The sequence below is a fragment of the Crocuta crocuta genome, unplaced genomic scaffold (genome assembly GCF_008692635.1).
Source record: "Crocuta crocuta isolate KB4526 unplaced genomic scaffold, BGI_CrCroc_1.0 scaffold145, whole genome shotgun sequence".
Lineage (NCBI taxonomy): Eukaryota > Metazoa > Chordata > Mammalia > Carnivora > Hyaenidae > Crocuta > Crocuta crocuta.
Window position 1 is genome coordinate 2,580,795 of NW_027530857.1, and position 27,630 is coordinate 2,608,424.

Genomic DNA, 27,630 nt, shown 5'->3' on the forward strand with positions numbered 1-27,630 from the left:
GGGGCGATTCCTAGTGAAACTGATGTAGAGCCATATATATAGATCCATGTTGTTGTGTTATTTTCTTTTTTCTAATAGGAAAATGGTGTCACTCCGTTCTTTCAAAGGGAGAGTACTCGCGATAAAAGCAGATTTCTTTTTTTTGGTATGTAACTGACAAAAATCTAGCAATAATATGGAGTTTTAAAAGTGACATTTTGACTCTAAGGGAGGAATTATTTGCAATTTGTTTTGAACAGAAGCTTAGTTCATGTCAGATGTGAACCTCCAGACAATCATTAGTTTAAACTGCCTGCTATGTGTTTAAAAATTTCAGTCAATTTAGGGCTGATCTGAATTGCAAATGTGATGGTAATAAGCCATTAGGGAGCTGCATATCCTTTTTTTTTTTTTTTTTTTGCACTTACCACCACCTGCTTTAAGGAGCTCCAACTACACTGAAATATGAAAATATCATTTTAATCATGCGCACCGTCGACAAACACAGACAGGCCAAAGACTCAGAAGTGGGAAGGTGGCATTTGGAGGCTGAAAACAAGAAACTGGACACGAACGAAGAAACAGATATAACCTTTACTTTAAATTATATACAGTATTAAGATTTTCCAAAAAACAAATATTCGGTTTTGCTGGTAACGCAACACGCATCCCCGAGCCCGACATCTGGATAAAATTTATTTTCTTTGGATTTTGGAATTAGGGAACGTTAGCCCAAACCTTTTATGAGGTCGCTTGGGAAATCAAGAGAAGAGCTTCTCTGGTCAGATTTCAGCTTTCAGTATAAATAATGAATTTTAAAGGGTGTTTATCAATAAAAATTCTTCTTTAAACCGCCTATTTCAGTTTTCTGAAACACTATGGGTTTTGGTAGTCCCAAAGCCGTCAATATCAAGAGGTATTTTATTCTCACAAAAATGTTCCGGTTCAGAAGCTTACACGTTAGTGCAAAAATGAGATGATGAAAAATTTCAGTCCATCCTTGGATCTCTCCGTTGGCAGCTATATATTTAAGTGAAGAGAGAATGCAACTGGAAAAAAAAGGAGGTGAGCTCCCCACATTCAGTGAATAAGACACATTTTCTTCATTCTTAACTGCCTGTTTTAAAAACCATTTGATTTCCAAGCTAAGACCATTGCAAAGAAAGGCTGATAACTGATCCACCAGCCATGTGAAATCATTCAGCATATTTCCGTTAGCCTCTACATAAACCCGTTTCTACCCCTCTGAATTCACTAAAATTTGGTACTTGGCTTTGTTTCAACTGTATTAATAGGACCCCAGAAGTTTCTTCTCTGTCACTTGCCAAAATCTTTGGGAAATATGGAAACTTATGAGTAATGCATTCATGACATGTTTTCTCTCCACAAGTTAAATATTTGCTAAGATAAAGATAAAGTGTAACATCATTGGTAAATATAGCACAAAATGATAGAATTTGAGACCCAGGGGGAAAGCTCTTAGTTAGAATTTAACCCCAGTGAGCCTTCATCATCCAGAAGGTCAGGGCTCCGGCCAATCCCAATGTTTGTTTATATCCTTGAGAATGAGAGATAAGAGCAGGGTCCCTGTGAGGTGAGTTATAATGGGGGACAAAGGAACCCCCAAGTGTCAGCTTGCAGGCCACGTCTGGACTCCACAAAAATCAAGATTTTTTTACAAGAAAAAGAATTCTCAGAAATAACAGCCCTTCTTTTCCATACGGCCTCACTTCAGCTGGTTATAAATTACGCCTCCCTGAGCTACCATCGGAATGGGGAGAGGCCCCAGCTCCCTTCAAGCCAGAAGTGGGAAGTCGAAATGGAGCCACTCATGCATATGAATGAGGAAGGTGAAGCCGAATCAGAAAAGGGATTTTCCAGACTGACATGCATCTCTTCTTTCTCCACTCGCACACTCCCTCACTCAACAAATATTTACTGAGCCCCCTTGGTGCTGTGTGGGATTGTGCTACTCCGCCTTCAGGGGAATAGGGATGGATGTGGAGGATGGGTCCGCACTCCTAGAAAGTGCCAAGAGAAACACAGCCTTTACGTGAATAAATACGGTAAAAGATGGCGGTGAAAACTGTCCACGGGCGAGGTGCTAGGAGGGAGGCCTAGGTGGGCCGATTTCGCACCCGTGTTAGCAACAGTGGCTGCAGAGTCCGCAAGACTGAAGGTGCAGGCATTCTCTGACAGAATGAGGGACTTTGTCTTCTCCACAAAAGCTGTTTTAAATCTCCTCAACTCTCTAAAACCTCGAACTCACCACACTTTCCCCTCCCTCGCAATAAATGACCTCACTTCCCACCCCGCAGAGAAAATGGACTCCAGCAGCTGGAAACCCACTCAGCTTCCTGTCACCGGCCTACACACCCATCAGCATCCAAACCCATCAACACTCTCTTCTCTCTTCCCTCCCACAGGCTCCTAGGCCTGAGTGTTCTGAAAAGCCAATGCACATCTCTGCTTTGGGTCCCATCAACTTAGGACCCTCTCCCCAGAGACCTTACTGATTCCTTCCCTGATCCTGTCCTGCAACTTCAAATGCTCCTCTTTGCTGCCTAATACTCATGGGTGTTTAAAAGTACACAAGGCTCAGGGCGCCTGGGTGGCTCACTTGATTGGGTGTCGTACTTCGCCTCAGGCCATGATCTCAGTGCTCATGGGTTCAAGTCCACAGCAGGCTGTGTGCTGACAGCTCAGAGCCTGCAGCCTGCTTCAGATTCTGTGTCTCCCTCCCTCTCTGCCCCTCACCTGCTCGTGCTGTCTCTGTCTCTCTCAAAAATAAACAAACATTAAAAAAAAATTTTAATAAAGTAAAAAATTTTAAAAATTAAAAAAAGTAAAAGAAGTACACAAGTCTCTACTATCTTAACAGCAACAAAAACAAAACCTTCCTCAAAACACCTTTCTCTTTCTATAGATCCCGTACTCTCTGTCCTCTCTTCTATGATCGCCCCTTGTCACATGTACTTTTTTCAGTTAAAACAATTAAAATCAAATAAAACCGAACACTCCGTTCCTCGGTGGCACCAGCCACATCTCGGGTGGCTAACGTGACCAACCAGAGACGAGCGGGAGCTTAGAACTTCGCCGCTGCCGCCTACGTTCTACTGCTAGAGTTTGCCTTCTTTTCCATCCATCTTGTCCCTCATTAGCCAAAGTACGCCGGCAACTCTCTGCGCAGACACTGCGCTCTTCCCCCCTCTGACCTCAGGTCGCAGCAATACGACTTGTTCCCAATCCTGCACCGAAGCTGCCACTGCCAAGGTCATCAACCCCTCACGCAACTCAAAGCCAGACACATGCCCTGGATCTTCGCTGTCCCGATGAATCAGTAGCTACCAGCTACCTAGGATGACTATTTAAAACTTTTTTTAATATTTTTATTTATTTCTAGGAGAGAGAGAGAGAGAGACGGACGGTGTGAGCAGGGGAGGGTCAGAGAGAGAGGGAGATACAGACTCTGAAACAGGCTCCAGGCTCTGAGCTGGCAGTCAGCACAGAGCCCGACGCGGGGCTCGAACCCACGAACCGCGAGATCATGACCTAAGCGAAAGTCGGACGCTTAACCGACTAAGCCACCCAGGCGCCCCTATGATGACTATTTAAAATGTTCTCATTTCTTATTGGCCCCCGCACTTTTCTCTTACCTCTTTGACTACCCTTTCCTGGTCTTCATTCATGGACTTTGCTTGCTCTGCACAACACACAAATGCCTTTGCTCCTCATTGCTACCTTGAGGCCTCTACTCTCTTCCCCTTCCAGTTTTTCCTTGGAAGACCTCACCCCCTTCCAGGTCCTTCAGTGAGCATCCATACCCCCGCAACTTCCATACCTAGACCTCTCCCTTGAGCTATATACCATATACACATGAATGGTGGGACATTTAAACCTCCTATTCAGTATGGCCCCAAATGAAGCTTATTTACTGCTCAAGTCTATTCCTTTTCCTTTAGAACTTACAGCACTGAAAGACCTCACTTTACCCAAGGTAAAATCTAGGACTTCGCTCTTTGACAAAAGATTGCTCACAATTCCAATTACTTCTTCCTTTTGTTTATCTACCCATCCCTCCTCATTCCTAATCCATGTGACCCGCCCCTCTCACCAGAATTCCTAGTACAGTATCCCTGTGAGCCACTCTTCTGTCTTGTCTTCTTCCAAGCTACATTTCCCACTGGAGTCAAAATTATCTGTAAAACCAACCAACCAAAATATATAAATAACCTTCCCTGCAAGCCCTCAGTGGTTTCTAATCACCCTTAGGATAAAGTCCAAGAGTGTCATGCGATCGGGAAAGCCCTGCCCCTCTGTCTCCCCGATGGCAAACTCAGACTACACCTCACCACCCCGTCATGTCCCATGGGCTTCCTCAGCTTGGGTCCTTGACTGGAGTACTCACCACACCCGACCACTTAACCTTGCTTATCCTTGGGGCCTCATTTATGAAGTTACTTCTCTGAGGAAGCCTTCCCAATCCTACAAGTCTAGGTTAGGGGCCCTTCCATTCTGACATCATAATACTACCTCAAATAGAATGGATTTTACCCCCAATGTCTTTGGCCAAGGATTCTGTGGCCCAAGAATTCAAGAAGAGCTCAGCTGGATAGTGCCTGCTCAGGAACTTTCCCATGGCTTCAGTCATAAAGTGGCCGTTGCTAGAATATCACCAGAGATGTAACCATTTGGGGGTGGCCTGAAATCTCTTGTGCTCTTTAAGAAGCCTCAGGAGCTCTCCCTGTGGTGTCTCCACCTGTGCTAGCTTGAGCTTCCTCATGGCGTGGATGCCTTGGGACAGATGGACCCTTTCGTCACACAGGGACTAAAGACCTCAAGGGGAGAAGTTCCGCCCAGCAAGGTGGAATCCGACTCTTCCTGGCCTCGCCTCAGGACTTACACATCACCTCCCCACACCCTACTGGCTATGGCAAGTCATAAGCCAGCCCAGACTTGAGGGGGAGGGGCCCAGATGTCAGCGCCTGAACGGAGAGAGTGTTGAGGTCACAATGCAGATGAGCAGGCGAGATGGGAGGACACTGTTGCTGTGTTAGAAAACGCAATCTGGGGGCACCTGGGTGGCTTAGTCGGTTAAGCGTCCGACTTTCGCTTAGGTCATGATCTCGCGGTTTGTGGGTTCGAGCCCCGCGTCGGGCTCTGTGCTGACTGCCAGCTCGGAGCCTGGAGCCTGTTTCAGTCTGTGACTCCCTCTCTCTCTGACCCTCCCCTGCTCACGCTGTCTCTCTCTCTCTCTCTCCTAGAAAAAAAAAAAAACATTAAAAAAAAAAAGAAAACGCAATCTGCCACACTTACCTACATTTTCTCTGCAATGGACAGAATTCTTATCACAGTATTAAATACATGCTGCAGTATTTGTTTGTCTATGTGTACTTTTAGTCAGTACTAATATGTACCATCATTTTACAGCTGGGGACACTGAGGATCAGAAAGGTGAGGTAAACTGACAGAGATCACCTATCCAGTCAGTGAAACTGTGGAGTCTGGACGGGAGCTCAAGACTTCTGGAGCATTCTGTCTGAATTATATTATTCTCTAAACACCTCGATCCACTTCTCGACCTTTGGAATCTAACACCTATGTTCCCACTCCACCTCTAATAGAATCAGATGATCAGTAAATCTGAGGAGCGCAGTTTTAATGAGCCTGGTACCTGGAGGCTCCCCACTGTTTGTGAGGATATGTAGTGTGGTCACAGAAAATCAGAGGCAATACATCTGCCATATCACCCATTCCCAGGGCTACAGCATTTCTAAGACAGCAACTTCTGGATGAATCCACACACGGAGTGCATTAATAGACTATTCTGTACGCATTCCGCTACCTTCGTTTCCACCGCAACATCACATTGGTAAGTGCTTGGAGTCTGGGAGGTCTCTGAGCCTGTACTTGCTGGGATGGCATGAAGCCTTCTCATCCTTCATCTAGTCCACCTCCTGCTACAACTTTAGGGTTCCCAGGGTCACAGAAATGGGTTCTCTTGGAGACGTGCTCGCGGCCCTTCCCAGAGCTGGTAGCAGCTCGGTCATCAGGAAAGTGGGCGCACTGCCTTGGCTGTCTCTGGCAGGGTCACACTGCAAGCTACGAAGCTAACTCTCCATCGTGGCCACCCTCTCACCTCCTACCAGTGGGGCCACTCGGATGCTCACCTCTAGAACTCCAAAGTTCCACAACTTATAACGAAAAATTATCTTATTGATTAACTTAAGGTGGGGAGTGATAGCCATAGCTTGGGTTAGTAGAGCTGGGAAAAGGCAATGTATCTCTTCCTGAAGGGATTTATTTCCTCCTTCCTCCTCTTCCTCATGCCTTAGATTTTCTTAACTCATTCCTGAAGTATAGTTGACCTACAATGTTATATGAGCTTCAAGTGTACAACATAGTGATTGGACAATTCTCAAGGTTTACCACGACAAGTGTAGTCTCCACGCAATGTTACTACAAGGTTATTCACTATATTCCCCATGCTCTACGTTTTGTCAACGTGACCTACTTGATTCATAACTGGAAGTTTGTAACTCTTAACCCCCTTCACCTATTCACCCACCTCCCAGCAACCTCCCCTTTGGCAACCATTAGTTTGTTCTCTGTATTTAAGAGTCTAGCTTGTTCGTTTTATTTCACATACAGTGAAATCACATACAGTAAAGCCTTGGGTTGTGAGTAACTTGTTCTGCGAGTGTTCTACAAAACAGGCATGCATTTCTCATACATTTTAACTTGAGAGATGAGTGATGACTTGCACTACGAGGTGGTACGTGATGATGAACATCACATAATCACAAACGAGCCACTGGTTCTTCTCCCTCCCTCCCTGCCTCTCTCTCTCTCAGCATTTGTGGGTGATCGTCTCCCATGCTCAGATGCTCAGTCTCAGCCCGCGGTGTCTGTCAGAAATCCATGATTTTTCAGAATGCTGGAAGGTGCCCACAACTGGCACTAGTGTATTTTTGTCACTTTCAAAGCACCTACGGACAGTCCTCTGCTTTTCCAGACAAGAGTAAGCTTAGGAAGGCTTTGCTTCATCCTAGGGCAGGCTGCCTGCAGATAGAGACCATTTCCTGTGCTGCCTTATTGCCAGTCACATTAAATAGAGTAAACAAGAGTTTACTAGTACTGCACTGTAGTCAGCATCCCTGTGAGCGTGTACAACGGCCCTCATGCAGAAGAAGATTCCACTGGGCCAAGAGGCAGCAGTGATTCTGTTAGTGATAGCGAAAGCCGTCCTACACGATAACCCTCCTCTCTCGTCTCCCTCACGCTAGCCACAAAGGTTTTCAAAGGGAAGTGCGGGTTAATTTGTTGATTTTTCTTTATCTTTTGTATATTCTTTATTATTTTGTATTAGATTACAGTATCGTACTCATTTTTATATGAATATTTTTTGGGGATCGTGGAACAAATCATCTGAATTTCCAGTATTTCTTATGGGGAAATACACCTTGATATACAAGTGCCTTGGATTACAAGCACGTTTTCGGAACGAATTATGCTCACAAACCAAGGTTTTACTGTATCTGTCTTTCTCTGCCTTACTTCACTTACCCCATGCTTTACTATTCTTAGCCTCTTCCTCTCCAGACACATATCTAACGTTGAAGAATCTCCTCTCTCTAGTCCTAACGCCTAACTTATCTACCATCCCAGGATCAATCACTGCACAGGAAACTGGACAATGCGAATTATAAACCATAGTCCGAGGAAACAGTCACACACATAACAATATGAGCTCGGTATTTAAAAAGATGTATTTATGCACATCACTCCCATTAGGTTGGCTACTATAAAATGAAACAAAATAACAAGTACTGAGGAGGAGATGGAGAATCTGTAACCCTGGGGCACTGCTGGTGCCCATGTAACATGGCTTGGCCACTTGGAGAAGAAAGTTATGGTAATGCCTCAAATATTTAAAAATAGAATTAGCCTATTAGCCAGCAATTCTGCTTCTGAATATATAGCCCAAAGAACTGAACACCAGGACTCCAAGATATTTTGGTACTCTTGTTCACGGTAGGTGGAAACAACCAAGTTTCCGTTGACAGACGGATGGAAACTGGAATGTGGTGCGTACACACCGCATGAAGAGACCTTGAAGACACTATGGAGATAGAATAGCTGTGACAGTAAAGTTTATGTTGTGTGCATTTTCCCACAATTTACACACACACATACACAAAGAGAGATACACAAATACAGAGAGACTTCTGGGCTTAGAACTGGGCTAAGCATTCTGATTGAGTTGCTTCATCTAATCCTCACAAAAACCCCAAGAGATATTACTATTATCACCATTTCACAGATGTAGAAACTGAAGCTGTGATTACCTGATTTACTCAAGGTTATGCAAGTAGGAAGCGCAGGCCCCAAGACGCAAACCCAGGTTCCCTAGCACTAAACCTCACAATATCCACTATTCTAACACTTTGTGACCCACACTGTTTGGTGCTAATGTCATCTTGTTATACTGAGCAAACCAAGACCCTTAGCCATTCAAATTGGCAAGGTCACTCTGTAACCTTGGACTAGTAGCAGGGCATTTAGAATCATCTATCATTTCTGCCTCTCAAAGAGTGTAGTTTTTGTGAATCACGGTGATGCAAGCCCAGAATATATTTTTGGATATGATGAACGTTCATAATTTTTGTGGAGGACATACTGCATTTTAAGTTTGCCTCAGATATTCTACATATTTATTACAACATTCCTGTATGGTGATATACTTATTTTCATTCATAAGATAATGGAACTGAGGCCTGGTACAGTTAAGCAACTAGGTCACATAGCTATTAAAAATGTAAGTTGAATTTTACTTTTTTAATTCAAATTGTTTCCCACTAAGTCATAGTTGTCTGACATTCAATGCACACATAAGCACCTTACTTTCCCATTCTGAAATTCGGCTTTGGCCTCAAGTAACCTTTCGTATATTAATACAGTCTTGTTATCATTCATGTGATATGTAGGTTTTGAAAAACACCTCTCAAAAAAAATATTTTCATCAGTTATCCTACCAGTGGATTAGCAAGCTGGACTAGTGAACTCTGGATTTTGACATTTTCTAAATCTTTTATTCTATTCTGCAACTGCATTAAGATGAGAAGCATCATCAGAAAGATCGAGAAGGAGATTGGACGTAACTAATAGTCTAATTCAGAGAGGCAAGAAGTTTCCTTATAACTTCAATGTCCCACTACGGCCTCCTCGGTCTTGCCTTAGAAATTCAGCCTCTTAAATCTTACTTTTCACATAACATACTCATGACAGCATTTATTATTAATGATCATCTGTGAGTTATGAAGGATAAAGTCATGTGAATGGAATCCAAACGTCAAACAACAGCCTCTCAGAAGCAACTGAGCCTCCTCCAACTGTAGCAGAGCGTGGGGAGTGAGCTAATGAGGAGGGTTGAGGAAAACGTTCTGCTTCGGCGAGCGATTTCATCTCCAAGAACCGCCACCAACAATGTAAATGGAGGGGAGAAGCAAAGAAATGGTCACAGTATTAGAAAGTCGCCACGGTCAGTCTCACAACAGGTCACCTGTATGTATAACCCTGAACTTTTAATCAGAGGAATTCTGAAGGCTTGGAAGCAGACACATTCCTTCATCTAACAATTCCTGGCTCCTTGGTGTTGGCAAAGCCAGTCGGGTCTATGAGGGTCAAATGTGCTGCACTCCTGTCAGACTTTCCAGGGTGGGTAAAAGTCAATAATTTTCATCTTAATCCTGAGGGCACAGTGTGTTCAAGCTGGAAATCTACTCCATATGTTCGTGATATGATTTCACAGGAGTCCTTAGAAGATTTCATCAGGGAGCTCTGTGAGATTTCCAAATCTCCCTGGTCACAGGGGTTTGTTTGAACCATTAAAATTAAAAATGAGAATATCATTGGTAAAAAAAAAATAATAAAAATAAACACAGTGACCCTTATTGGGAACGTAGTAGATACCAAGCAGTATTGCATTTAAATTCTCACCACCAGCCAGTGAATTGGATGGCCCGGTCCCCATTTTTCAGACACCGAGGCACAGATGGATCAACGGCTTCCTCAAATGTGTCCAGCTGGTATATGACCAGAGTCGAACAGAGCTGACTCCAAAACTCATATCCTTTGACTCTATCACAGTGTTCCCACACCAAGTGTCTTTTCAGACACATGAAATGATAGGTATTCTGCTCGAAATATGGAATATGCCCTTGTGTAGATGGAAATGAAGGCCAGCAACATGCTTTCTGTCACCTAGCCAGTGTCTCAGCTGACCTCGCCAGCCACAGTGATATCATCGCGTTCGTACCCTCTACAGAAAGAGCTCTTTATGTGGGCCCTTTAAAACTGGAAACGAGCCGTTCTGAAAAAAGTCAAGCGGCTTGAATTCATGCCCATCAGGGTCTGTCTTTCTCTCTCCCTCTCTTTCCTTGCTTCCTTTCTTTCTGACTGCCCATAACTTCTGTCCCTCTGTTTATTTTATTTTTTTTAATGTTTCTAATGTTTTATTTGTGTGTGTGTGTGTGTGAGAGAGACAGAGACACAGAGACACAGAGTGTGTGTGTGTGTGTGTGTGTGTGTGTGCGCGCGCGCACGCATGTGCAGGAGAGGGGCAGAGAGAGACAGAGGGAGATACAGAATCCAAAGCAGACTCCATGCTCTGAGTTAGCTGCCAGCACAGAGGCAGATGTGGGGCTCGAACCCACAAACCGCGAGATCATGACCTGAGCTGAAGTTGGACACTCCACCAACTGAGCCACCCAGGCGCCTCTGTCCCTTTCTTTTTAAACTGAATTGTCAAACTATTTTTATAAGTATTTGGTGTGTTGCCACCCATTGAGTCCTTTCTAGAATGTAAATTTGAAACTATTTGCTATGAAACTGGAACACACTCATTTTAATAACATTCAGTAAATTTAAAATTACAATAAAGAGATGATGCTAAATGATCAAAAAGGCAAGAGAGAAATCTCCAGAGTTGAGAGGACTTTCTCTGACCTGCAGGCTCCACAGCTGTTCACTTACTCAAGTTTCTCTGTTGGTCTGTTCTCTCAAGAAAATGCAAATTTGACTTTTTTTTTTTTTTTTAAGTTTCCTTATTTGTTGAAAGAGACCGAATGAGTGCACGTGCACCAGGAGGGAGGGGCAGAGAAAGAGAGAATCCCAAGCAGGCTCTATGCTGTCAGTGCAGAGCCTGACTCAGGATTCGAACTCACGAATGCGAAAGATAAAGACCTGAGTTGAAGTCGAGTCAGATATGTCACTGACTGTGCCACCCAGCGCCCCCTTGACTCACTCCTGGAAGATACAAAGTCCACCGCAAACGGCTATGTAATCAAAGACAGTATTACCATTGAATTCTCGAAGAAGAATAAAAAACAGGAAAATGAAAACACTAAAAAGAAGCAAAACATTACGTTTCTGTTTGTACTCTGTGCCGACTATGTCAGGTGTCTTCCTGGAGCATCTCTTTCCTGACACAGCTTAATAAAGTGGATGTGAATCTCATTTTATAGTTGAACATCTGAGGCCTTCACAAGGTCATATACCTTGCCCAAGGTTACATAAGAAATCAATGGAAAACATAGACTCAGAAGTAAGCTCTAACTCCAAAACCCATTCTTTTTCACGTTATTAAACTGCCACCTTTAATTTTAAAACACGTATGGAAGTAGTCACTTAACTATATTTCCATCCTGGGATAATGACTGTGGAGAATTCTTATAGAGTCATTCACACAGCAGCAGAACTTGCCAAGTAAACACGTCCTTAATGATAATGACCGAAGCACGCTCGTGCGGCCATTTACACAGGTGAGGTGATCATTAAAGTCCTCCCCTGTTTACACAAGGTTTCCATTCATTTCAGAAATAAACATGGCAGGATGCATGTTAGGAAGAGATAAGACACGCCTCGGAGCCAACATCCGAAGGGGTGAGGCGGAGGGCCATGATGGGAGGGGGAAGACGGTGTGCAAAATGTATTTTATCTCAAAGAAGCATATGCCTTGAGGTTCTTTCATGAAAGTTCAAGGAAAAAAAAAAAAAAACACAACTACAGAGCCCTGCCCTTATTTTCCTCATCAACACAAAATGATTTCTTTTCCTAACCTTATACCCTAAATAGAAAAACATTAATAAAATAACTGCAAATAACCCTTCCAAACAAGTTACTAAAATGCCATCCATTTAACCACCATGGTGTCATTAATATGGAATAACATGGCACAGATCATTTCCATCGGTTATTACAGGAGTAAAATACACTGGCACACTGCATTGCAGTTTTCTTTTTTTTTTTTAATATTTTTTATTTATTTCTAGGAGAGAGAGAGAGAGAGACAGCGTGAACAGGGGAGGGTGAGAGAGAGAGGGAGTCACAGACTGAAACAGGCTCCAGGCTCTGAGCTGCCAGTCAGCACAGAGCCCGACGCGGGGCTCGAACCCACGAACCGGGAGATCATGACCTAAGCGAAAGTCGGACGCTTAACCGACTAAGCCACCCAGGCGCCCCGCAGTTTTCCTTTTATAAGAGAGAAGCATCCATAAAAAACAAACAAAACCCCAGAAGGACGTAAAGCTAACCACATTTAAAAACAAACAAACAAATAAACAGGTGGTCGAGAGTCCGTGAAGCCTGAGACGCACACCCCTGGTGTCACTGCCTTTCCTGCCCATTTGGAAGCGCCAGCCGTACCAGCCCATGGCTGTTCCTTTCCCCCAAAGATGCCCCAGCATGGCTTTCTGTGCAAACTGGACCCAAAGCCATTGCCACAGGGGGACAGTCAGCGGGGAAAGGTTTCGTGCCTCCGAAATCTTGATTTTCTCACTCCCTTGGAATGTGCTCTTTCCACGAAGCAGGACAAGTAAAATCCTGTCCGAGACCGTCGCCCTTGCTTTGCACGGGGTCTGCCTCCCCTCTCCGCCACGAACCTGGAGAGCAGATTAGCTCAAGTTGGTCTCCCCCAGCATGGAGTTTTTTAATGTTTTACTTATTTCTGAGAGAGAGAGAGCATGAGCAGGGGAGGGTCAGAGAGAGAGAGAGGTACGGAATCTGAAACAGCCTCCAGGCTCTGAGCTAGCTGTCAGAGCCCGACGCGGGGCTCGAACCCACGAACTGTGAGATCATGACCTGAGCCGAAGTCGGATGCTCCACCGACTGAGCCACCCAGGCGCCCCTCCTAAGACAATTCTTAATTCCTCTTACTCCCAAGTCTCTACCACCAGGCAGCTCTGGCTGTCATCAAAGGTCATTCTGCTGTTCAGCTGGATTGGGGTCAGTCCATTCACCATGATGCGCGCCTGGGGATGTCCCAGCCCCTGAGAGTAAATGTTACAAGAAGCATTAATTTATCATCTGGCAGGGACAACAGTCCTGACTGTGACATGGAAACTCCTATCATTTGATTTAATGAGGAGATTTTCTAAATGGCGCTGTTGCAACCGCTCGGAAAACTCAGGACTAATGTCTCTGGGATTGTTGTTACACAGACACCCGAACTTCACGCTGTCTCCGCGGGTTTCTCGTAGAACATCCTAAAGCCCTTTGCACAGATTTGTGTGGTTTTAAAAAAAATGTGTGTGTTAAATTTGTTTTTGAGACAGTACAAGCGGGAGAGGGATGTGAGTGGGGTGAGGGGTTGAGGCGGGGAACAGAAGATCTGAAACAGGCTCTGAGCCTACAGCACAGAGCCAGATGCAGGGCTTAAACTCACAAACCACGAGATCATGACCTGAGCCGATGCTGGACACTTAACCAACTGAGCCACCTAGGCGCCCTGCATGGATTTAATTTGAAACCATGCCAAATGATCTTTATTTTTCCAAATATGTTTTCAATGTCATGTGTCAACTTAGAGCATGCAAATCCATGCACCTAAAAGATGATTACTGGGGGGAAAATGTTGAAGGACATTGTATCAATCTGCCAAACTACACAAGAGTTTCTCAGCATTGGATATATATCAGAATCATCTATGAATCTTTTTAAAAATGACACTGTGCTGGTCTCAGGTTGCCTCTGCACCCCCCACCCCCATCAATCAGGCTACTATTCAAGACTTTTCCATGACTCTCCTGCAACAGTATTCTAAGCTTACCTCTGAGGATTTTATAGGAATATGGATAATGAAAAACGTCACCATCTCTACAGTTTGAGTAATTTAAAGGTGTATGATCTTAAACGAATTTTACAGTATCTGTGAAATTGGTCCACATTCTAACCAGGTATGCCTTATCTATTGGAGCCCAGTCTAAGATTTCCAGGAAGTAACTGGATGAGATAAACATCCACATAAATAAGAAGATTGCTATTAGGATATGTCCTGATCCTAACCTTTCTATGACATTGTGATTAAACAATTTGCCTTTTTAATAAGAGTGCTGTTCCCTTAGAGGTTATTGCTTTAGTTATGGTGGAATATGCCAGGTTGTAAAAATCAGAGACAGGTTCAAATGACGGATATATATATTGTAAGGCCCTATGATACAGCAAAGAAATGCCGAAAAAGAGCTAGGGAATGCAGACCAAAGATTAAAAACAGAATGCTATTCATATTAGAGGGTGGAATAGGTGTTGCCTTGATGATTCTTGGCTTCATCTCCTTAGTAAAAGATGGAACTGTGGTCCAGTCAGGAAAATGGAAATTACTCGAGGTATTTCAAGTATGAGGAATTTAATAGAGGAATTGGTTTCACAAATGATCAAAGAGGTGAGAAGCCCAGGAGGGATAGAAGTGCTCATTAAAAACACCTAAAATTTACTATCATCGTGAGGGCCGGAGAGACAAAGGGAGAGGACAATGTTACTGGGACTCCACAAAAGACAGCCACCTGAAGGAAAACTGAACCATGGAAGGAAAGTCTAAGTAATGGAAGCTGAGACTATCAACGAAGGTGCTCTCCGGCAGAGCTGGAATCCTGAAGGTAATATAGTCTCTGCCTGAGACACCTGCTAGGGCAGGAGGAGACGGAACAATACTGAGGCTGTCCCCTTCTTCCTGAAGTCCGGTTTCTTACCAGTGCCTTCCACTGGCTTAGCACAAGCAGTAGCTAGTGATACACGTCAATGCAGCAGAAGCACAGGAAACAAAGAAGCTAATTTCAGCAGAGGACATCTGTGGCTCCCATGCCTACCACGCCACCATACCTATGATTCACCATCTCTCTGCTTTACCTCCTGTTTCCATCTTTTCTTTGTATGCTAGGAATTCAAAGCCAACAAGACAAAGGGTATGTGTGGGTTGATTTTCTCTGCTCGAATGCAAGCAGCATTATTTGAGTGAGTTCTCCTAGGAGGCCCACCCTCTTCCCAATGACCTCTGATTCAGCCACTGGTCAAATCAGCTGTAGGCTTCTTAGCAAAGTCACTTGGTACAAAGCAAATCAACAAAACAAAAGGAAACCTCTGCATCCAATTTTCCCAGGAGGGGCACATATCACGTGTACAAAGCACTTTGAAGTTATGTTTCAGAAATGACCAGTGTTATGGGCTGAATGGTGTCCTACCCCAAAATTCATATGTTGGAGTCCTAACCACCATTACCTCAGAATGGGACTGTATTTAGAGACAAAGTCTTTAAAGAGGTAATTAAATTCAAATCAGGTTATTAGAGTAGGATGTAATCCAATATGAGTGGTGTCCCCTTAAGGAGGTCAGATGAAGACACACAGAGAGATGACCATGTGAAGACATAGAGAGAAGACACCGTCTGTAACCCCAGGAGGGAGGCCTCAGCAGAAACCAATCCTGCCAAAAACCTTGATATTCAACTGCTAATCTCGGAGTTGTGAGAAAATTAATTTCCGCTGTTAAAGCCACCCCCAATCTTTGGGTGCTTTCGTAGGACAGGTCTAGCAAACTAATATAGTTGATATATTAGGTTGAAATACATGTATAGATTTTCTGTATTCTGAAGCCCAGTGGTGTATTCAGAGTACTTAGTGATGACTGTTTCAGTCACTAGTTCTCTTTAACACTGGGCTTCGTGTTGGTTAGCTAGGATTTTTTCTCTGTGTGCACATCTCTAATGTCTCTTCCTCTTCTACAGGCACCTGATGTATTGGATTAAGGCCAACTCTATGACCTCATTTGACCTTAATTACCTCTCTAAAAGCCCTGTCTCCAAGAACAGTCACAAGGAGGGTTAGGACTTCAACATCTGACTTTTACAAGGACACAATTCAGTCATGGACTCTTCAAACATTTAACCCTTTCTACTTTTAGTTGTCACAGTTGAAAAGACTGTATTTCTCTTTGGGCAGTAAAGAGCTGATCAGACACCTCTCCTCAGTGCCATGAAGCTGATCACGAACACCGTTGATTATTAGTTTTCTTTAAAATCCAAACCCTTATCTCACCAGGTTATTGTGGAAATTTAGTTACACTGTTGGTAAGCATATTTTATGAATAGCGTTCCTGCCAATATCCGCACCATTATCAGTGTACTTCTTGATTCTTACCTGTGTCAGAACCCTATCTATCTAGATAGTCATCTTTCAGACAAACACCAGGGCTAGCCGATTTTTCCCACAGACATACTTTACTGCCTGAGTTGCATTTTCCACGGTGTCTAGGTCATTTCCAAGGTGGTAATCATTCACAGTTTCCTTATCTGTAAAATGCGGATACTACTACTATCAACCCTCACAGGAGTGTTATAAGGATTAACTGAGTTAATAGCTATGATGCATTCAAAATGACGTCTCACGTGTATTAAACACTGTATAATCATTTGCTATTATTAACTGCTCTATCGTTATTATTGGAATTACAGGTAATTATTTTTCCTATATGAGAAGCTGTTGCTTCTCTGACTCCCCTTTGCTCAGCTATTGGAGGTGTTGGCTCTGGGAGTTTCATGCCTGCGACCTTCTCCAGAAGACTGTCGTTGGCTGACAGGAGCTGCCATCTCTACTGAAGGTGTTGTGCCTCCTTCCCCTAGAGGCACCCCAGAGCCAGTGACTAATGCATTAGGTAAAACAGCCTGGTCCCGTCCTATGTGAAGGAGAAACTCCGCTGTATGACTCACTCTCCAGGGTTCTGTGATGAGAACATTCCCAGGCTAGATGTTTTCTAAAACCACACTTCTGCCTGGCTTCTTCCCATTCTCTCACTCCGTTCAAGGGTTTTCTGAAAACATTACCTCAACTACTCACTTGCAGGAGAATTCCTTGAAGAATTCCACAGAAGCTGTGGAACCAACCTATGACACTCACCTCAGCAGAGGGAGTCTTCTTAGACGTAGACTATGTCTCACATACTTGCTTTTCTCCACCATAATATCTAACTTAATACAAGTCTCCTCTGAGGTGTTTAAACTCATGTTTTCTAGTTGACTGGTGGAAATACCTGCAACCAAAAATGTGCAGGAGCAAAGCCCACTAACTTCAGTTTGCAAGCCCGGGAGCTCGGGAATGCAGATGCGAAGTACAGAAAGTGTGCAACGGAGAACACAGTTCATCTGTCTTAGCAACGGATGTAAATCACAGTGAGCGGAGAGCGGTGATTCAGATTGAAAGTGAGCACTGCCAAAATGATTGGATCAAGTGTGTCATTTGGAAACTGTCTATCCACCCAGAGAGCCTGTGAGGAATATTGTCATTGAACACTGTCATGTGCTTTGTGGATAGATTGTGTCATCCTCGTGACAGCGGATCCTGCAGAAAAGGCCTCTGAGGAAGTCGGAGGACAGGTCTTTATCTTTTCAGTCCTCCTGAGGTTACAGGAACAGGTTTCAATTAAAGGCAATAAAAGAATGAGAGCATCTTGCACTGCTCTGAACAACCAGAAGTTTCTACCTTATTTCACCTGATTATGTTTCATATCATACTAAGAGAAAAACTCAGTAGGATCCACAGATGCAGAGAGCCGTGTGCACCCAGGACAGAATCCGTTCTACCCGCCTTGCAGTGAGGACCACATGAAGACACATATGAAAGCGTGTGGCAAGCAGCGATGCAGGACACAATACTTTGGTCCTAAATGAGTGTCCTTCATGCTGTTATTAACAAGATATATTTCTCATAGATACACTTAAGTACTGCAGGTATATTAAATCGGGATTCCTTTGGTGGTGCGTGGTACAAGCCTAACTTAAAACCAGCTTTAGCAAAAAAGGACCCAACCACTGGGTAGGTAGGACCTAGACAGCTCTTCCCAAGGCAGAAATGCAATGTTAGAACCAGCAGTAGTGCTGAGCGGGAACAGCAGCATACCAGTAGAAGGGAACGTACTAGATATGAAGTATTCAGGTATTTGACAGGTGCTAGGACTTGGCAACTAAGAGGCGATGTGACCCTGTGGCTACTAAGAGACGCTGACAACACCATGGTTCAGACCTTACCATGAGTCAAAGATGATGTGCAGCGTTTGGAAAAAAACAGATTTCTGGGCCCCGGTATAATCTTTCTAGTTTCGAGGTCTGGGGTGGTGCCAAAGAATTTATTATGTGTTTAACAAGATACAAGGTGAGGCTGATGCTTCAGGTCCTGGGAACTTTGAAACTGTTCTTCTGGACAAAGTTAATGAAAAGGTACAGGTGATAAACAAAAACAAAGGGCAGAAAACCTCTATGGTCCCCCAGAGAGAGAATTCATTTCCCCACAACGTAAGGAAAGACCAGTCAATACAACAGGATTAGACTCTGGCTTAATGGTCAGATGAGCAGACTCCAGAGGGAAAATAATCAAGACAAGCTGCTCCATGAGGATCAAGATCTGGTTGGAACACCTCCATTTGGGACAAGATCACCTGGGCAAAGGCGCCTCAAAATTTGGAAGCCCAGAGTGCCCTGCATCATTGGAACCTGTGGACAGGGCCCTCACATCCCTACTAAGAGCTGGCACTCTTCCCTTCACTGAAGACAATGCCAAGACTTCTCCCCTGCAAGACAACATGTACCCTCTTCCTAGTGTGCAATCCGTGGGCACGGATCCCTAAAACTGCCCAGGTGAGGCCAAACCCCACCTCAGCATCTGCTACTGAAGAACATGGCTGTGGCAGTGGCCTCAAGCCAGTGACAGCTAGAACCAGAAGCTCCAAAGCATTCGGACCTTTTCCAAAAGTTTTGTCTCTTTCTGCCGGTCAGCTTAATTCTCTCCCACTAAGGATTCAGGTTTATTTTTGTCAACATAATTTATTGTCAGAATGGCTTACATACAACACCCAGCGCTCATCCCAACAAGGGCCCTCCCCAATGTCCATCACCAATTTTCCCCTCTCCCACAACCCCCTCAACCCATCCTCAGTTTGTTCTCTGTATTTAAGAGTCTCTTGTAGTTTGCCTCCATCTCTGTTTGTAACTATTTTCCCCCCTCCCTTCCCCCATGGTCTTAAGTTTCTCAAGATCGATGTATGAGCAAAAACATATGGTATCTGTCCTTCTCTGACAGACTTATTTCACTCAGCATAATACGTTCCGGTTCCATTCATGTTGCTGCAAATGGCATGATTTCATTCTTTCTCATTGCCAAGTAGTATTCCATTGTATATGTAAACCACATCTTCTTGATCCATTCATCAGTTGATGGACATTTAGGCTCTTTCCATAATTTGGCTATTGGTGAAAGTGCTTCTACATAGGGTACATGTGGCCCTATGCATCAGCACTCCTGTACCCCTGGGGTAAATTCCTAGTAGTGCTGTTGCTGGGTGGTAGGAAGTTTTATTTTTAATTTTTTGAGGAGCCTCCACACTGTTTTCCAGAGTGGCTGCACCAGTTTGCATTCCCACAGTGCAAGAGGGTTCCTGTTTCTCCAAGGATATAGTTTTTCAATCCTGTGTGTGGACAACATGGCCATGAACCTATCAGACCACTTTGATAGTACTTCTTTGCTCCAACAGTCTAAGAGGCATGTTTTCTGGTCTAATTTGAAAAAATCCAAAGAAAGGAACTCCTTGTTATGGCTTGGGCTACAGGCTCACATCTTGAACTAATCACTGTGCCATAAAAATTGTAATTATGGCATCTTGAGTCAAAGCCTCATTCCTGGGGCCAGGGACTATTACCAGAGAGAAAAGGCACAGAATGGAAAGAACAATAGTAAGCCATTTTTGAAGGATTGATACTAATTTACAGCAGAATCCTTCCATATGTCCTCAATTATTTTGACAGCTTAAAAAGGTGTGTGGGAGGTTGGAGAAAAGAAAGAACAAAGACTGTTTCTTCCACCACAAATTTCCACAACAGACTGGCTATGAAATTCAAAGTCAGTAATTAATCTTGGTTGCAAAAGACAGAAACCTAAACTCCAACTTAAGCAAAAAGTAGAATTTTTGGAAGGCTCACCTAACTGTAGGAAGCAGAGCAATTCAGCTGGCCATGTTGAAATAATACATAAGACCATCTCTCTCCTCCCTTCCCTTGGCTAATCGCTGTATCACCCTGTGCTCTAAGACCAACGCTCCCTACATAGCAGAGAACAATAGAATGTGAAGCCACCTGCTTCCTGTTGCCCAACTTCATCACATGTGAGGAAATGCCTTTGTGCCTTCATTCCCAGCTTAACAATTATAGGAAAAATTTTGATGCCCCAGTTTGGTCACATGCCTGAATCTGCAACCAATCACACACGAGCAGGAGAAAAGTCAGCTAGGGTTGGAGCAGTTCGATTTCATTGTCATTTTGAAAGAGGAAATGAATTATTCAAGATTACCAAAGAATCAAGAGAATTACGTGGTTAGGGAAGGAGAATGAGCAATTTCCAAAAGAGAGGACAGTACTTCCCTGTAAAATGAGAAGGGTACTAGACAGAGAAAACATGGACTTCACTTCACGGAACGTAAAGATGTATTGTACTTTCACCAGAAGTAGGGGACGCACAGGCACGAGCCTGAAAAATTTATAACACACACAAAAAAGAAAGGCACAAATTCCCCTTCAATCTCTTCAACCTTCTTGAAGATACAGGGGAAAAACAAAAAAAACAAAAAAAAGACAACCCTCATCATCAGATAGAAGTCCCTGAATGGACTCTTAGAAACCACAGGTTCAACCTCATTACTTTTCAGGGAGGGCAGCTAACACCCACAAAGAAGTGATTCACTGAAAGCCACTATCTGCCGACAGGTACCATGACTTCTAGTCCAGTGCTCTTCCAATTTCACCCATTACAAGAGCACCATTCAAACTATCACCAAGATTCTGGACAACTACTGACCATACTTCTGGATTTTCAGGGCGGTTGCAATTTTGAATGATTTTTCTCTGTTCACACAAGTTTTTCCATGAGAAGCCAATATAAATAAAGTTGAAAATACCATTGGAGAGTAGGATCCAACATAAAATGATCAACATTTATATTTAAGAACCTAATGTCCTGTACACGGCCTTAATTACTTAAATAGCAACTTAATTATGTAACTGTAATCTGTCTCAACACTACTGACTCATGTATTTTGCACTCTTTGTATACATTCCTCTAGAGCTGTGAGGAACATATGGCAAAAAAGACAAAGAGTGAGGTCCTTATCTACAGTGAGAAAAATGACGAGTTAGCATATAAAGTACCACCAGAAAAAGTTAACTTGATCTTACTCTCTTATGGAAGAAATAAAACAAATTCACCAAAGTTCAACCTTGATGCTTTTGGAATTAATTATGAGTATAATTGGCTTCTCTTCTTCTGTCAGAATATTCAAATGACTTAAAAACTTAAATAGAATTAGTCAAATATTTTAAAGATTCACTTCAGAGCTTACATGATAAAAGTTGTCTTCCTGCACGTCAGGGTATGAAATCATAATCAAATATAAAATCCAACAGTACTTGATGTTCTTTACGTTGAGCTTTTCCATAATTGTGCACCTTGTCTGGAGTTTAAATATCAAGTCTGGAGGGGAGATAGGTATTAAAATACAGAATCAAAAGTGACGAGGGAGTAAGGGAAGGTAAAAGAAGGTAAGAGGCATGAAAACTGAGCCTCATGTCATGCCACGATGATGAGAAAAGAAGTGGAGAAGGAAATGACAGTGAGGTAGAAAGAACTGAGAGAATGAAGTCTTGGAATCCAAGAGATCATTTCAGTGTGGATGAGTTGATCAACTATGTCAAATGATAAAGACGCACATGAAGAATTGGATCCTGTACTTGGTAATGCGGAGGCTGGAGGAGACCTTGAAGAGAACAAATTCACTGCAATGCTATGTATAAAATATTAATTGTTAGGAGTTCAGGATGCAATGGGAGGAAGGGACACGTAGGCTACCCATGAAGAGTTGAGCTATCAAGGGCAGCAGAGAAGTGGTAAAGGAGCTGCAGGAACATATATGGTTATTGAGGATTTTCCGTCCTTCTATTATGCTAAGTAATAGGATGTCATTAGGCTGATGGGATAACTAAGTAAAGAAGGGGAAATTTTTAAGTAGGAGAAAACAGAGAATTACAAATGAATAATCTTGACAAAGCCTGAAGAAAGGGATCCAGTGAGCAATGAATGGGATTGGCTTTAGGAACGAGGACAGTTCACCTGAAGTAGCAGGTGGAAAGGCAGAAGAGACGGACCAAGCAAATATGTTGGTAGATTTGGTAGTGAAAGTGTGTACAATTGCTTTCAAATGGCTCACATTTTCTCAGTAAGAGGCAAACTCACCAGCTGAGAATGAAAAGGGGAAAAAAGTGATGAGAAATTGAAGAGGGAAGAAGATGAAATGTCCATCTTGGATAATATAAGAGTGAACCAACATGAAAAATATAATGGGAATAATTAAATAGTAATTAGAATCTGACCAAATTACATGGGTTATTTCCTCCCCCAGCTTTAGCCACTTGCCAGTTCATAAAAAAGACGTGTGCTTCAGGGTGCCTGGGTGGCTTAGTCGGTTAAGCGTCGACTTTCGCTTAGGTCATGATCTCGCGGTTCGTGGGTTTGAGCCCCGCGTCAGGCTCTGTGCTGACTGCCAGCTCAGAGCCTGGAGCCTGTTTCAGTCTGTGACTCCCTCTCTCTCTAGCCCTCCCCTGCTCACGCTGTCTCTCTCTCTCCTAGAAATAAATAAAACATTTTAAAAAATTAAAAAAAAAAAAAAAGACGTGTGTTTCAAGAAAGGCACAGTTAGACTTCCAAGGAAGATGACATAGGAAGATCCTAAGTGAACCTTAGCCCATGGATACAACTCGATAGCATCCATATCAGCGTTAATAACCCAGAAAAAAGGCCCAAAGACTGGCAAAACAGATTCTCGACAGCTGAAGGTAGAGAAGAGGCCACATTGAAGAAGACAGAAAGGACAGAGATCCAGTCTAGAGTGAAATGTACCCATGGAACTGTGTATGGGAGGTAGGGATGCTGTGGGCACAGAAAGGAGAAAAAGACCCTCATACCAGTAAACCCAGGCACTGGGAACGTACACAGGGATGGTGAATCCCCATAAAAATTGGCTGTGAAAACCAGAGGGGCCTAATTCCTCGAGTTCTTATCATCAGCAGGACTTAACACCTGCAACTTCAAAAATCAGTGGTCTTTATTCTGAGAGAGCTGCACAGTGATAGGAAACTGAGTCACCACCCTTAAAGGGACAGCACAATAAACAGCCCCCCTGAGAACTGCAGAGAAAAAGCAGGTTGGAAAACACCTAGGTTATATGGGAAGATTTACTTACTAGTCTCAGGGTGGTGTTAGAGGGGCAGATATCTTTAGAAGACATCTCCAGGACCAAAAGAGTTGGTGGGCACCATCACCCCTTGCCACCCTAAAGCCTAGACACATGGATGCCTGTCAGGACCAATGCACTGCCAACACCTTCCACCTAGCTTGCTAACCACCTGCTCTCCCTCCACATCCTCCCGTGGACAAGCCCTCTCCAGCCAGGCCTCAGTGCCAGGATACAACCAGCAGTGGAACAGCACAAATCTTGCTGGCACAAAGTACCCTGTCCCCATGTTCTCCTATAGGACTTCCCCATACAAAGCACTGGCATAAGTACAGCATTGTGAAAACAGCCCCAAAAGGAGAAAACACTACTCCAAGGAGAATCCTGCCTCAGGGAAATGGGGAGACGACCACCCGTACCAGGACCACTTCAGCCCCAGCAGTTGGCTGGGGGCAGACATCTGGTCTGACTGCAGCCTGCCCACCAATGAAAGCATCTCAGGGGAAAACACAAGGGAAGAACCCCACATTTTGATGCAACTGCATCTCTGGAAAACATTTATTCTGACCTAACTCAAGCCCAAGGCAGCACAAGCCTGAACCACTAACAACATAGGGACCAAAACCTGCCCACAACACACAAAGAGAGCAAGTGTACATTACTGGACTGAGAACAAACACAACTCAACCAGAACATTAGGGAACACACAATAGTCATATGGGATGTCCTGGTGAATAGGGAACACTGCACTGTAAGGTACTACAAGACCTTGTGAAGAACAGGAAAAGTAACTGAATTGTCTAATACATACAAACAGACACAAAGAGTTAGACAAAATGAGAAGACAGAAGAATATGTGCAAAATGAAAGAATGAATATGTGCAAAATGAACTGGATTTCTGTTGTATGTCTGCAAGAGAATTTAAAGTTATGGCCATAAAGTACTCAGTGGACCTGAGAAGAGTGGAGAACTTCTATAAGACTCTCAACACAAAGACAGAAACTAAAGAACAGAACCAGAAATGAAGAACACAATAACTAAAATTAAATATATACTAGATTTAATAACTAGTAGACTAGAGGAAGCAGAAGAATGGATCAGCAACCTGGAGGACAGAGTAATGGAATGCAATCAGTGAAGCTGATGAAGAGAGAGAAAAAAAATAATTATAAAAATGAAAACAGATGTAGGGAACTCAGTGACACTATCAAGCATAGTAACATTTGCATTACAGGGATTCTAGGAGGAGTGGAGAGAAAAGGGGGTCAGAAAATTTAACTGAAGAAATAATAGCTGAAAACTTCCTCAATCTGGAGAAAAAAACAGAAATCCAGATCCAGGAGGCAGCGGGAATCCCCAACAAAATCAATCCACGGAGGTCCAACACCAAAAAACCCAGCAATTAAAATGGCAAAAAGTAATGACAGAGAATTTGAAAAGCAGCAAGAAACATAAAAGGGAAACCCCATAACGCTATGAGCTGAATTTTTAGCAGAAATTTTTCAGACCAGAAGAGACTGGCATGATCTATTCAAACTACTAAAAGAAACACACACACACACACCCAAGAATACTCTATCCAGCAAGGTTAGTGTTGAGAATAAAAAGAGAGAGAAAAACTTTCCTAGATAAACAAAAGCTAAAGGAGTTCATCAGTACTAAACTGACCCTACAAGAAAAGAGGAATTTTTAGCTGGATAGGAAAGACCACATTTGGGAATAAGAAAAGCAGGAAATACAAAAGCAGTAAAATTACATATCCCTATTTAAAAAATCAGTCAAAGGATTCACAAAATACAAGAATACTGTAAAGCATGATACCATATACCTCAAACATGGGATGTAGAGGACTCAAGAATGGGTTCAAACTTAAGTGATCATGAACTTAACATAGACTGCTATATGCATAAGATGCTATATTTAAACAGTAACTACAAAAATAAAAAACAGTAATATATATGCAAAAAGTATACAGAAAGGAATCCAAGTATATCCCTGAAGGCAGCTCAGAAACCATGAGAAGAGGGAGCAAAGGAAAGGATCAGAGAAGAACTACAAAAACAACCATGAATTAAGTACTGAAATGACAGTAAGTACATACCTATCAGTAATTACTTAAAATGTAAATGGGCTAAATGTTTCAAAGGTATAAGTTGATGGAGCGGATAAAAAAGGAAGACTCATGTAGATGGTGCCTACAAGAAACTCATTATAGACCTAAAGGCACATGTAGACTGAAAATGAAGGAAGAGGAAAGCATTTATCAGGGAAGTGGAAAGCAAGCCAGGGTAGCAATACTTATACTGGACAAAATGAACTTTAAAAAAATACTCTAACAAGAGACAAAAAGGACACTACACAATCAGAAAAGGAATAAGCCAACATGAAGATATGACAATGACAAATATTTATGCATCCAAAAAGGGAACACCCAAATATATAAAGTGACTAATAATAGACATAAAGGAAGTAGTCAATAGTAATACAATAATAGTAGGTGACTTTAACAGCCCACTTACATTAAGAGCTATATCATTCAAACACACTATCAACAAGGAAACAGTGGCTTTGAATGACACATTGGGTCAGCGGGATCTAACAGATTTTTTCAGCGCATTCTATCCTACAACAGCAAAATACACATTCTTTCTAAGTGTACACGGAACATTCTCCAGAATAGACTATGGGTTAGGTCGCAAAACAAGTCTTAAGAAATTAAAAAAGATCAAACTCATACCATGCATCTTTTCTGACCGCAAAACTATGAAACTGGAAATCAAATGCAGGAAAAAAATCTGGAAAAAAATGCAAATACATGGAAGTTAAATAACATACTTCTGAGCAATGATATGCTCAACCTAGATACCGAAGAGGAAATTTTAAAAAATACATGGAGACAAAAGAAAATATAAACACAGTGGTCTAAAATCTTTGGGATGCAACAAAAATGGCTCTAAAAGTTTACAGGAATACAGGCTTACCTAACTTTAAACCTCAAAAAGCTAGAAGAGGAACAAACAAAACCCAAAACCGGTAGAAGGAGGAAAATAATAAAGATTAGAAAAGAAACAAACAGTGGTGCCTGGGTGGCTCAATCAGTTGAGTGTCCAACTTCAGCTCAGGTCATGATCTTGTGGTTTCTGAGTTTGAGCCCCATATTGGAGTCACTGTCAGTGCAGAGCCCACTTCAGATCCTCTGTCCCTCTCTCTCTGCCACTTCTCCGCTTATGCTCTTTCCCTTTCAAAAATAAAAATAAACATTTAAACAAAAATTTTAAAAAATAAATTAAAAAGAAGAGAAATAAACAAAACAGACACTGGAAAAAAAAAACAGTGGAACAGATCAACAAAACCAACAGCTACTTTTTTGAAAAAAATCAACAGAATTGATAAACTTTTCACCAGACTCATTTAAAGAGGGGAGAAGGAGTAAGAAAGGGAAGAGAAAACTGAAAGAAAATAAAAAATTCAAGAGAAATAATAGCCAACATCACAGAAATACAAAGGATTGTAAAAGAATACGAAAAATTATAAGCCATCAAACTGCACCACCTAGAAGAAATGGATAAATTCCTAGAAACATATAACCTCCCAAAACTGAATTAGGAAGACATAGAACATTTGAACAGACTGATTATCAGCAAAGAAACAGAATCAGTAGTCAAAAATCTCAACAAACAAAAGCCCCAGGCCAGAAAACTTCATAAGTGAATTCTAATAAGAATTTAAAGAAGAGTTAATACCTATTCTTCTCAAACTATTCCAAAAATTAGAAGAGAAAGGGAAGCTTCCAAATTCATTCTGTGAGGCCAGGATTACCCTGATACCAAAACCCAATAAAGACACTATGAAAAAAGAACTACAGGCCAGTATCTCTGATGAACACAGACACAAAACGTCAACAAAATACCAGCAAACCGAATCCAAAAATACATTAAGAATGTAATTCACTACAATCAACTGAGATTTACTCCTGAGATGCAGGAATCATTCAATATTTGCAAATTAATATAATACCTCACATCAACAAGAGAAAAGGTAAAAACCATACGATC

The 27,630-nt window shown here is 42.5% G+C and overlaps 1 long non-coding RNA gene across 2 annotated transcripts in view; it reads right to left on the reverse strand.

Moving 5' to 3' along the window:
• The window catches only part of LOC144235970 (uncharacterized), a 459,372-nt gene that overhangs the window by 89,029 nt on the left and 342,713 nt on the right, over window positions 1-27,630 (reverse strand). The window contains exon 1 of one of the 2 annotated variants that reach the window (XR_013336377.1): window positions 4,388-4,428. The exons of the other annotated variant lie outside the window; for it this stretch is intronic. This is a non-coding gene — a long non-coding RNA (uncharacterized LOC144235970). Of the gene's footprint in view, window positions 1-4,387; window positions 4,429-27,630 lie in introns of those variants that run through there. 2 annotated transcript variants of the gene reach the window in all.